The following is a 13,767-nucleotide window of genomic DNA, read 5'->3' on the forward strand; positions in this document are numbered from 1 at the left end:
TTCTCAAAATAGTAAAATTATATATGCAACTTGGAGAGGCCACATTGTTCTCAATGGAGAGAGGTTAAAGGCATTCCCCTTGAGAACAGGAAATAGGCAAGAATTCCCACTATCACATCTCCTATTCAATATTGTATTTTAGAAGTCTTAGCAGTAACAATAAGAGAAGAAAATAAGAGTTATCCAAATTGACAAAGAGGAGATAAAATTATCTCCCTATGTAGATTTTATGACAGTATGCTTAGAAAACCTGAAAGATTCAGCAAGAAAACTATAGGGCATAGTTGACCAATTCAGCAAAGCGGCAGGATACAAGATCAACATACAGAAATCAACTGGCCTTCTCTATAGTGACAAAGAGAATATAGAACTGGAGCTAAGAAAAACAATACTCATCACAATAGTTAATCATGAGATTAAATACTTGAGAGTAAATCTTACCAGAAGCACAAAGGATCTATTCAAAGAAAATTACAAAACATTACTATAAGAAAAATAAACAAACAAAAAACCTAAAGAAATGGAGGAATATCCCTTACTCATTGATAGGAAGATTCAATATTGTGAAAAATGATAATCCTACCAAAAACAATCTACACGTTCAATGAAATCCAATACAAATACCAATTCCATTCTTTAATGAGATGGAAAAGGCAATCTCCGATTTCATTTGGAATGGAAAGAGACCCCAAATAAGCAAAGCAGTCCTTAAAAAGAGAAACAAGGTAGGAGGCATCTCACTTCGTGATTGCAAATCCTACTTACACTGCTGTGGTGGTCAAGATAATCTGGTACTGGTACAACGACAGACACATAGATCAATGGAATATAATTAAGAATCCAGAAATCAGCCCATCTACCTATGGCCAACTGATTCATGACAAGAAGATGGAATCCGTTAAGTGGAGTGGGGAAACCACGGCCTTTTTAACAAATATTATTGGCAAAATTGGGAAACTATCTGCTGAAAACTCAAGGAAGATACACACCTCACTACATATACAAAAATCAACTCAAAGTGGATTAAGGACCTAGGACTAAATTCAAGGACTATAAACTTCTTTATAAGAAAAGCTTGGAAGAACTCTAGAAGTCCTAATCCACAACATCAATAAACCCCCAAGCATCCTGAAACAAACAGGAGAGCATAAAATAGATGAATCTGTCCTAAGAATAAAATCCTTATTCACATCCAAAAACTTCAACAGGGTAAAAAGTGAAGACATATGATTGGGAAAAAAATATATGATAATAACATGTCATATAGGGAACTTATATGTAGAATTTATAAAATACTTGACCACTACAACAAGACAAAGTTATACAACTCAATTGCAAAATGGGCACAGGATATGGACAAACACTTCACTAAAGAAGACTTTCAGATGGCTAACAAACACATTAAGAAATGTTCAAAAACCCTAGCTCTAAGAGAGATGCAAAGCAAAATAACTATGAGAGATCAGCTCACCCCAGTAAGATAGCAAAATTTAACAGAAGAGCAAATAACAAATGCTAACAAGATTGTGGAGAAACTGGAACCCTTATTCACCGTTGGTGGGAGCGCTTTCTCAAAAAGTTGGAAATAGAAATATCATTTGACCCAGCAATTCCACTACTGGGAATATACCCTAAAGAAATCACAATTGCCACCCAAGCAGATATATGCATTTCCATGTTTTTTTGCTGTTTTGTTCACCAAACCAAAAATTGGACACAACCCAAGTTCCCATCAGCAAATGAATGGATAGAGAAGATGTGGCATTTTCACACAATGGGATGAGAGGAAACTAAGAAAAGAGAGGATAAATAATGTATACTGATTTGAAACAGATGAGGGAGAGAACTGTTTAAAAGGGATATATGATTAAGTATTATTGTCATGACAAGAGTACTGAATGAAAGCTGCATAGTGGAGTGGACTCTGGGAGCAGGTGGGGGACAGATTGTATAACAATAAAAGTTTCCTGGGTTTATTTGGTTTTGTTTGTTTTTTTTTTTTACTTTTTACTTTTTTTTTTTCATTTCAAATGAAATGAGGGGAAGAGGTGAGCAGGGAGGAAAGCGTGCAACAATCGATAAATGGAAATCCGAAGTCTCTGCAGACTTTCATGAAAACTAATTAAGAAAAGGAGTTACTTCTCTTTTCTATTTTTAACAACTATTAAATTGAAATGATGATAAACTATATTTGATTATTTTATAAAATTCATCCAGAAAGTTGTGTAGCCCATGGGTGAATTGTACCAAAAAATTATTTTAGTGAGTCTTTATGACCTACTCAAATCCTTCTTTTGTGACAGATCTGTTCAAGTGTTCTACTCTTTCTTTGTCAGTTTGGGTAGTGTGGGAGCTTCAGGAAATTTGACCATTTCCTCTAAATTTTCCAATTTGCCAGTATAACCTTGTATAATATTCCATGATTTGACCTTGTATAGTATTCCACGATTAGAGTCTCCATGTTGGTGCTTGTGGGTCACGTGTCAGCCACCTGGGCCTCTGGGCCCTTGTGGGATTTCAGTCCTTTAGCTCAGTGCCCCAAACCCAACTCCTACTGCAGGACATCCATTTAGTGCTTCATTCAGCCCAGAGATTATGTGGGTGCAATGATCTCCTGCACCAAAGTCAGGTGCTAATACTGGGTGCATTGCAGCAGTCATCAGTGCAATGGTGTATATTCATTTTGGTGACGGTCTATCCTTGTCTTAAATACCTTGCAAATGCAGGACATGGAAACAAGGATGAGTGAAAGCAGCTGAGCATTTTGGTGAGAGCACAGTAAGGACAACTAACATGGATAGTACAGAAGGGTTTTGGTTACAGGCCACAAGGTTCTGTAGTCTGGAGCACCAATCAAAATTCTTGTTGGTCTTAAAACTTTGGGCAGAATCATGAATGTCATTGGAGAACCTATTGTCAAAAGAGATCCTATCAAAACCAATTTGTTCTTATCCATAGTGAAGCCTCTGTGTTCACAGAGATGAGAGTTGAGCAGGATATTCTGATTATTAATATCAAGATTGTGGATCTACTTGCTCCTATGCCAAGGGTGGCAAAACTGGACTTTTTGCTGGTGCTGGAATTGGTAAGTCCATACTGATCAAGGTATTAACCAACAAAATTTACAAAGCCCATGGTAGTTACTCTGTATTACTAGTGTTGGTGAAAGGACCTATGAATGCAATTACTTACACCATGAGATGATTGAATCTGGAGTTATCAACTTGAAAGATGCTATCTACAAAGTGGCACTGGTTTATGGGCCAATTAACAGACAACCTGGTGCTACAGTCCAAGTAGCTTTGACCAAACTGACTGTAGCTGTATACTTCAGAGACCAAGAAGGTCAAGACATACTGCTGTCTATTGATAACATCTTTCACTTTACCCAGGCTGGTTCAGAGACAGCTGCCTTACTGAGCAGAATCTCTGCTGCAATGGACTATAAACCTATCTTGGTGACTTGGCATGGGTGTCATGCACGAAAGAATCACGACCATTAAGCAGGGATCCATCATTTCTGTACAGGTTATGTATGTGCCTTCTGATGGTTTGATTGATCTTGCTCCTGCCCATTTGAATACTACAGCTATACTATTTGTGCTATTGATATGAGGGGCATATATTCAGTTGTGGATCATCTAGATTCTACCTCTTTTATCATGGACCCTGATATTGTTGGCAATAAACATTATGATGTTTTCCATGGGATGCAAAAATACTAAAGGGCTACAGATAACTCCAGAATATCATTGTTATCCTGGATATGGATGAACTTCGTGAGGAAAACAAGTTGACTGTTTCCATGCACAGAAAATAGTATTTCTTGTCTCAGCAATTTCAGATTACTGAGGTGAATACCATCAAAGGGTTTCAGCAGATGAATATTACCACTTCTCAGAGCAAGCTTTCTATATGGCGGGTCCCATCATAGAAGATGTGGCAAAAGCTGATAAACTGGCTGCAGAACATTCATGATGGGACCATTTTGTTGAGCAAATTGTCTAGTATGCTTTGTCTCTTCTTTTCCTTAGTAAAAAAAAAATTAAAAATCCACTTTTATCATTTTCATTTCAATGTTTTATGTTGTGATGTCTCTTTCATTTCTTATTCAAGTTATTTATGTCTTATGCAAGGAATATACCCCAAGAAAATCAGAAATGAAACACACACACACACACACACACACACACACCCATGTTCATAGCAGAATTATTCACAATAGCAAGAAAATGAAACTACCCCAAATTCCCATTACAAATTAGTGGATTGATAAAGTATGGTACATTCACATAGAGGAGTATTGTGCAGCACTAAGGAATGATTTAGTAAAATTCTATGTAACATGAGAGAGTCTAGAGAGCATAATGCTGAGTGAAATAACTGTCTCAAAAAGACAAATACTGCATAAGTCAATTATGAAACTAGAAGAATAACTGAGCAAGATGTGTATAAACATTCAAAAGAGAAGGGAAATGGAAGCATGGGATGGAAAAGAGAAAGGGAGGAAATCAGTAACATAGGGAAGGCTTAGTAAAAAACCAATGGAGACTTGAAAATATGGAGATCTAAAAGGCATAGGTGAATTGTAATTAATTATATAAAATACAGTGTATATGGTCAATGACAGCACCACATTAAATGGAAAACAAATTGAGATTGTGAACAATTTCGATCTGTTCGGTTCTACAATCAACACTTTTGATACCAGCAGTCAGGATATCAAAATAATTGCATCAGGAAAATCTGCTGCCAGGGACTCTGCAGAGTGTTGAAGAGTAATAGCATCAATTTAGGGACTAAAGTCTGATCCAGACCATGGTCTTCACAATTACTTGCTATACATCAAATAGCTAAACAATGAATAAAGTTAAAAGAAAAATGCATGCCTTTGAATTGTGGTTCTGGAGAAAAGTATTGAACATATGGTGGACTGCCAAGAGAACAAACAGATCTGTCCTGAAAAAGGGTGAAACCAAGTTGCTCTTTAGTGGTAAGGATTTTGAAGCTCCATCTCACACACTTAGGGAAGGTTTCCAGGAGGGACCAGTCCCTGGAGAAGGACAACATGCTTGGAAGTGTGGAGGGACAGTGTGGGAGAGGAAGATCATGGATGAAATGGATTGACACTGTGACTATGTTAACGGAGACAGGTGTATTGTTAACAGTGATACTGGCTCAGGATAGGGCAAGAAGAGTTCAGAGCTATTTTGTACAGGATTGTGCAGTCAACTCAAAGTCACACAATATCAACAATATATGAATGATTGCATTTAATACAATGTACGTGCATGAACGACAATGCACTCTAATGATTATATAGAATCCAATAAAAAGATGCAAAAAAAATCACCCAAAAAACCAAAACACATTTACTTTGAGTCTCTGACAAAGCATTTCCTTAAACAAACTAAACAACTCATTATCTATAAAATAAGAATTTATGTTTCCCACCAAGTTTTTACCAAGTACATATCATACATGAAAAGACAGAGTTCCAGCATGAAAATCTCATAATACTGTATTTATATTTTCCAATCCCATATGAAATATCTATCAAAATTCCTACCTTACTTCATTATCCACATGATTGTCTTCTATACTTTTTTTCAAATATATCTCAAGAAAGCTATAAATCTTGTACCACTCATGTTGTTCTGTGAAGTAAATTCAATTCCCTATATCCTTTGGCACATCATAGTAATCTAGTATGCCTCCACTTAGCTTTTTACAGTTAATTTATACATTCTTGTGTCCTCAAAAAGATTTGGAACATGTGAAAGTCACATGCCTTGTCATACTCATAATTCCATCTTCAGCCTTCAGCGCTAAATCCAGTATATCTATCTAGTGTATTAAAGTAATTTTAGTAAATCTATATGTTAGGGTTGTTAATAGGCCCAGAATGGGAAGTGAACAATTATTGAAACCTATTTCCTTTTTAATTTCTTTTCTTTCTGCTTCTATAACCTCATTATTTAAAGATTTGAGAAACATATCTAAAAATTTTCTAAATATTTCATCCAGTGTTAAATTATCTTTCTAAAAGAAGTAAAGTGAAAATTGGGGACAAAAGGAACTAATTTTGGGACATACAGAGATCTAGAATTGTTGACATCACCATTCTATTTCCAGGCTTGATTTCATCTAAGGAGTAAGCAGGGGAAGATCTATGATAGTATTTTGCTGAAATAAATAAATATTATGTTTTTAAAAATATCTTTGATTTGATAATATCAGTTAGAAGGCAATAATGATAATAGTTTGAGAAAAATATGTTGTAAATCTTCCACATTCCTCTAGTAAAATGTTGTTGTTGTTGTTGTTGATTGCCATCAAGTTGAGCAAGACTCATACCTACCCTATGATAAAAAGGCGTAAAACCCCTCTAAAATTATCAGCATTTATAAAAAATATGTGAACATAATAACATTTAAAATATTTTGTATATGGTAGACATTATCCTTGTTGTGTTTCTTATATTTTGTATTTTCTTATAAATCCATTAAAATACAATTTTTTAATCTTAATTTAGATAGAAAGTGAATTTGTTAAATTCATATACATGTAAAATGATATAGCTGGATATTTAATATGGTTCAAAAATGTAGGCCTTTTATTTTATTTAGATTATAAACTCTTGAGATCAAGAGACTAGGAATGATTAATGCTATATCACTAAGTCAAATTTAAATTGGCCAATATTTACTTTAGTCAAACAATATCACTGATAACATGCTAGAAAAATCTTTCTGAGATTAAAAAAATTACTGGAACAGTGCATTGACAGAGAACTCCCAGAAATAAAAACAGAGTTTAGAAGAGGCTGTCACACTGAGAATATCATAACTGATGTTACATCAAAAGTAGATGATAAATTATCACTATAGATATTAGATCATAGATCAAAATAGAGAGTTGTTGGTGTTGCTGTTATGTGTTATCAATTTGACTGTGACTATCCTGAGTCAGTCTCATTGACTCCAAAACACCTACCCCCATTATCCCACTTACTGTGTCCATACATCTCTTCTGAGATCTTCCTATCCTGCTCTGTTATTCCACCCTTCCAAGCATGATACTCTTCACCAAGGACTGGTTTCTCCTGGCCATGTGCCCACAATATATGAGATGGAGCTTCAAAATCTTTGCCTTCAAGGAGAGATTTAGTTTCACCCTTTCCAAACCAAAACTGTTTGTTCTCTTGGCAGTCCATAATAGGTTCAATCCTTGGATCCATCACCACAACACTGTTGTCATTTTTAAACATTGTCCATCTCTCTGATGCATAGCAAGTAATTACAAAGATCATGGCCTGAATCAGGCACAAGTTAGTCTCTAGACTGACATCATTTCACCATTGCTACACCTCAGAAATTTGGAGATGCCGCTGGCAGCAGATATTTCCCACTGCAATTCATCTTTTGATTTCCTGACTGCTTGTGCCAAAAGTGTTGATCATGGTGCAAAGCCAGCTGAAATTGTTAACAGTCTCCATCTCTTCTCCATCTATTATGATGCTGCCAATTAGCCCAGGGGTGAGAATCTTTGTCTTTTTGATGTTGAGCTTCAATTAATATTGAAGACTACAGTCCTTGCTCTTCTGCAGCAAGTGTTTCAGGTCATTCTCAGTTTCAGCAAGCGAGGTTGTATTATCTGCGTATCACAGGTTGTTTATGAGTTTTCCTCCAAATATGAACCACATTCCTCCTCATAAAGACTAGCTTCCCAAGTGATCTGTTACACATATAAATTGGCAGGTGTGAAGACAGAACACATCCTTGATTCATTCCTTTCCTGATTGTGAACTGTGAAATATTTCTTTGCTCTGTTCTGAGGATTGCTTCCTGGTCCAAGCATAGGTTTCACATGAGAACAATCAGATGTTCTGAGATGCCCATTCTCCTCCTCCTGGTTAGCAACAATTTGTTGTGATCCACCAAGTGATATGCCTTTGTATAGTCAATAAAATACAGATAGACATTCCTCTAGCACTCTACCTTTTTTCTTTTAAATACATTGATTTGCTTATAAAGTTCATATGCATTGGGTTTTTTTTTCACACTAACTGGATCTTTTCCATTTCATTTACCCATTCCTCCCTCTCTCTATCAAATTGTGTAACCCTATCCACCCTCACTCTATCCATCCTCCCTATCCACCCTTACCCTTGTGCTCCTGCTAGCCCTCTTTGGATCCTCATACACATTTTACTAGATTTCTATTTCTACAATAATGGTCTTATTCAGTATTTCTCTTTATGAGACTGAGTTTGTTCACCAAATACCATGCACCACAGGTAACCATTCTTGTATTTGACACATCAGGGTCACAGTGTTTAGCTTCACAGCAACCATGCGTTACCTCTGCACAGCAAGTGGACAGACCAGTGCTACATGACTTAGAAGAGTGTTTGACCAAAACAATTAAAAACAGGCCTGAGGGCTGCGAATTACAGTCATGCACCTTTGGCTTCGTAGCATCACTTTCTGTCTACTAGGCCAAGTGTTTGGTGAAACTCCTCAGTTCACACAAGCTTGGAAGCAGGAGTGGCACCCACTTCCGAAAAAGCTTGCCTCCAGAAACCCTATGAACCTGGAGAAAGGATGAAAGTTACAAGTGGCCAGGTCTTTTGTTCATATAGTCACTGTGAGTTGCCTACGACTCTATGGCACTTAATAACAACACTATATAGAGAGATCAGTTGGCCTAGTGTACAGAAAGTGATGCTGCCAAGCCAAAGGTGGGTGACTCTATTCTGTAGCCCTCAAGCCTGTTTTTAATTGTTTTGGGTCAAACATTCTTTTTGTCCATATTACTGTGGTCTGTCCACTCACTGTACAGAGGTAACTCGTGGTTGCTGTGAAGCTAAACACTGTGACAATGATGTGTCAAATGTGAGAATGGTTACCCATGATAGTGTTTGATAGAACTCCCTGATTAAAAAAAAATAGATGGAATGCATAAATATTGATTTACAAGGTATTTTCAAAATAAGATGGATTTGAATGGGACATTTTTAATCAGTCATATGATCTACTATGCTGCAGATTAAAAGCTTAGGGAAAATGAGGTTACTTACATATTTAAGAAAGTCATCTGTAAGTCCCTTTTGAAATACAGATTCCTGAGTAATAGGATAATATCCATAAGCATACAAGGAAGTCCCGTGAATACCACTATCATTCAAATATTTGTACCAACAACCAGAGCCAAAGAGGAGAATATAGATTATTTCTACCAAATTTTTCAGTCAGGAATTGATCAAACATACAACCAAGATGCATTAATAATAATGGGTGACTGAAGTGCACAAGTTGGAAACAGAAAGGAAATTTCAGTGGTCTGGAAAACATGGACTTGGTGACGGAAATGAGGCTGGGGATAGAATCATATAATTTGTGCAATCAATTATTTATTCATTGCTAATACTTTCTGTTTAAAAAAAACATAAACTTGGGCTATATACATGTTTTTCACCTGATGATATGCACAGGAATCATATCGATTATATCAATGGGAAGAATAATTGGAAAAGTTCAATATCAGCAGTGAAAACGAGGCCAGTGCTGATTGTGGAACAGTCCATCAACAACTCATATGCAAATTTAAATGAAATATAAAGAAGATTACATCTTTAAAAGTAGAAAATCTTTAAAGTAGAAAGTACTAGAGAATATCTGTCTTTTATAGGCTATGTGAAGGGTTTTTACTATAAGCATCAAAATAGTTTTGGCTAACACTGAAAAGAATTGAAATCCCAGAACACTTGATTGTGTTCATGTGAAACTTCTACATAGACCAGAAAGCTGTTGTCTGAACAGAAGGAAACACTGCACAGTTTAAAATCAAGAAATTACTGTGTCTGGAATATATCCTTTTCCATACCTTTTCAATTTACTTTCTGAACAGATCATTCAGGAGGCTGATCTTTAGAAGAATATGGTATCAGGATTATAGGTAGATTCATCAACAACCTGCATTATGAAGATGACACAACCTTGCTTACTGAAACTGAGGAGGACTTGAAACGCTGCAAAAAGTCAAGGACTGAAACCTTAAATATGGATTGCATCTTAATATCAAGAAAATAGAGATCCTCACCACTGGACCAATATGGAGAATAGATTGAAGTTGTTAATTATTTCGTCTTGCTCAGATCCACAATTAACTCTTGGAATTAGTAACAAGAAAATCAGAAGATGAGTTGCTTTGGGAAAGTATTTTGTCAAAGACTTCTCTGAAGTACTAAAGAGCAATGATTCAGTCTAGAGACTAAGGTGCAACTGAAACAGGATATGGTCTTTGCTATGTATCTGAGAGCCAGACAATGAATAAGGATTATAGAGGAAGAATCAATGCTTTTGAGTTGTAGAGCTGGCAAAGAGAATTAAACATAACACAGACATCCATGGGAACAAGCAAGGCTTTCACGGAGGGTGTGAAACTAGGTTCTCCTTAGAGGCAAGATTTTGAAGCTCCATCTCACATAGTTTGGGCATGTTGCCAGAAGGGATCACTCCTTGGAGAAAGACATCATGCTTGGAAGGTTAGAGGATCAAAACAGAGAGAAAGATATTGAATGAGGTTAATTGAAACAAAAACTGTGACAGTGTGGTCAAGTGAGTCAGACATGGTGAGGTTGGCTCAGAACAGGGCAGAGCTTAGAGAGTCATTATGGGTTGTAGTCCACCCAATGACACATAACAACACCAATCATATAGAAATCTGATTTTCCATAGTAGACACCCTGATATTATATATTGCAAAAATATTTAATATTTGACTCCTAGTACTAAATTTAAAATATATTATTTAGTTGAGAAAATAAAATGTTAACAGCTTGTTTTCTGCATTTAAACTATTATTTCACGAACTCTTCAATGCACAAAGGTCAAACCTATATCATATTTTGTACACATTCTTTTGATATATAAAATGTGCCTGATTTTAACATATAGTCTCATTGAATTAGGCTTAAACTTTTACAGAATAAATATTTTTATGCTTCTTTTTAGAGAACAGTGTTGTTTACACAAATGGGCACATTTCTAAATGCATTGCAAGTCCTGGTCAAAAGAGAAAAAAATAAATCTACCTTTTATGAGTAACTTTGGCATTATTTACTGGAATTTCTTAAAGTATATTAATAAATCAGTATAGGAAATTAGATTACTGGAATGGTTTGCTTTTCCTAAATACTACCATGTGTAAACCAGAGACCATATAAAACAAATAAATGAAGCAGGTGTGAGACAGATTCAGAATTGGAAGACTGCCAATTGATCAGCTCCACCAAGGTTTTATTATCTAACCAGAAACACATTTTGTGATATTGAGACTTTTCCCCCCTAGATTAACTTTTGCCAACTGGATACAGTTCATTGAACATAATGGCCATAGCTATTCTAGACTCAGGCAACTGATTGGCATAATATATGCTGTAGCTAAGGCTTCCCCCCCCACTCCTTACATACAATGAAAACTATAAAATTGTGCAACCTCAAGTATTATTTTCCAGATTATTTTAGTACACACTATTAAAATGTGTGGATGCCTTTTTTTCCGTATAACGATTTTTTTTTTTTTTTACAAACCATTGTGAAAATGAGCAACAGGCCAAAAAGTAACCACTAATTAGTTTCCATTTAAGGAGCCCAATGTTATAAATTTAAGTTAGTGACACAGCCTTTATTTAAAAGAGAATTTATGTGTATGTGTATATGTGTGCTTTCTTGTTGCTCTTAAGAGCCATTGAGTTGATTACAACTCATACAGGTGCTACAAATTAAAGACCTGAATATTGTTCTATTCTGCCCTGTCACCATAATCCTCAATATGCTCAAATCCTAGCTACTGACACTGTCAAGAGATTAATCTTGTTAAAGGTCTTCCTTTCTCTATTCTTTCATGATGTACAATCCATTTTATAACATGCTGAAAGTGTGTGAGTTCCCATTTCACCAAATAGAAAATTACTTTGGAATCTTTTTTTAAAATTTTATTTAAATTTATTATTAATTTCAGTAAAAAATTACAGAGACTTTGGATTTCCATTCATTCACTTTTGCACTTTTCTCCCCCCACCCCAACACTCCCCCCTAGTACACTACCCTCTTAGAAAAGTAAAAGACAAATTCTTTCATTGTTTTATAAACCCTCCCCCAGGTCCACTCCACCATGTAGCCTTCCCTCTAGACTCCGGTCATGACAAAAATACCTAACCACATATCCCTTTTAAACAGTTTTCTCCCTCATCTGTTTCAATGCAGTATACATTATTGAACCCATCTTTCTCAGTCTCTCCCCAACCCCAAGGTCAGTCCTGTTTTACAACAGTGGCACCATGCAGTATTTGTCCATTTGTGACTGAGATGCTTCACTCAGCCTAATGTCCTCCAGGGTTACCCATTTTGAGTAAAATTGCATGAGTTCCTTGTTTTTTAATGAAGCATAGTATTTCATTGTGTGAATATACCACAGCTTCTCTATCCATTCATTTGTTGATGGACACTTAGGTTGTTTCCAACTCCTTGCTGTTGTGAACAAAGCCGCAATAAACATGGGTGTGCATACGTCTGCTTGGATGTCAGTTATGGTTTCTTTGAGGTATATTCCCAGTAGTTGAATTGTTGGGTCAAATGGTATCTCTATTTGCAACTTTTTGAGAAAGCACCATACTGCCATCCACAGGGAATGCACCATGTTACACTCCCACCAACTGTGAATAAGGGTTCCAGTTTCTCCACAACCTTGCCAGCATCTGTTGCTTGCTTTTCTGTTAAATTTTGCTATTCTGACTGGGGTGAGGTGATATCTAATAGCTTTTTAATTTGTATCTCTCTTAGAGCTAGGGATTTTGAACATTTCTTCATGTGCTTGTTAGGCATCTGAATGTCATCTTTGATGAACTGCCTATTCATCTCCTGTGTCCGTTTTTCTATTGGATTATTTACCTTTAACTTGTTGTGGTGCTCAAGTATTTTATAAATTCTGGATGTAAGTCCCTTATCTGATATGTTATTACCAAATACTTTTTTCCCAGTCGGTGACTTCCCTTTTTACCCTGTTGGAGAAGATTTTGGATGTGCATAGGGATTTGATTCTTAGAAGATCCCATGCATCTACTTTATTTTCTCCTGGTTGTAGGTTTTACAGGATACTAGGAAGACTGTTTATGTTGTGGATTAGGACTTCTAGCGTTATTCCTAGATTTCTTTAATGAAGGTTATAGTCCTTGGTTTAAGTCCCACATCCATGATACATGTAGATTTGGTTTTTGTATGTGGAGTGAGATGTGGATCTTGCTTGAGTCTTTTGCAGATACTTTTCCAGTTTTACCAACACCATTTGTTAAAAAGCCTGTCCTTTCCCCACTTCACTGATTTCATCTCCTTGTAAAAAATCAGTTGACCATAGACAGATAGGCTGAGCTCCAGATTCTTAATTCTATTCCATTTATCTATGTGTCTGTCATTGTACCAGTACCATGCTATCTTTACCACCATGGCAGTGTGGTAGGATTTGAAATCAGGGAGTGAGATACCTCCTACATTTCTTTTGTTTTGAAGGAGTACTTTGCTTATTTAGGGCTTCTTTTCATTCCAAACGAAACTGGAGATTGCCTTTTCCATCTCGTTGAAAAAAAGGGATTGATATTTGTATTGTGATTGCATAAAAAAGGAAATTGCCTTTGGTAGTATTGCCATTTTCACAATATTGAGTCTTCCTATTCATGAGCAAGGGATATTCTTCCACTTCTCAAGG

At 36.1% G+C, this 13,767-nt stretch overlaps 1 pseudogene; it reads left to right on the plus strand.

Annotated features, from left to right (window-relative positions):
- The first annotated feature begins 2,610 nt into the window (after positions 1 to 2,610).
- On the plus strand, positions 2,611 to 3,978 carry LOC102843339 (annotated as a pseudogene).
- The last annotated feature ends 9,789 nt before the right edge of the window (positions 3,979 to 13,767 follow it).

This window comes from Elephantulus edwardii, unplaced genomic scaffold (genome assembly GCF_000299155.1).
Source record: "Elephantulus edwardii isolate Elephantulus edwardi_28Jun2011 unplaced genomic scaffold, EleEdw1.0 scaffold00020, whole genome shotgun sequence".
NCBI lineage: Eukaryota > Metazoa > Chordata > Mammalia > Macroscelidea > Macroscelididae > Elephantulus > Elephantulus edwardii.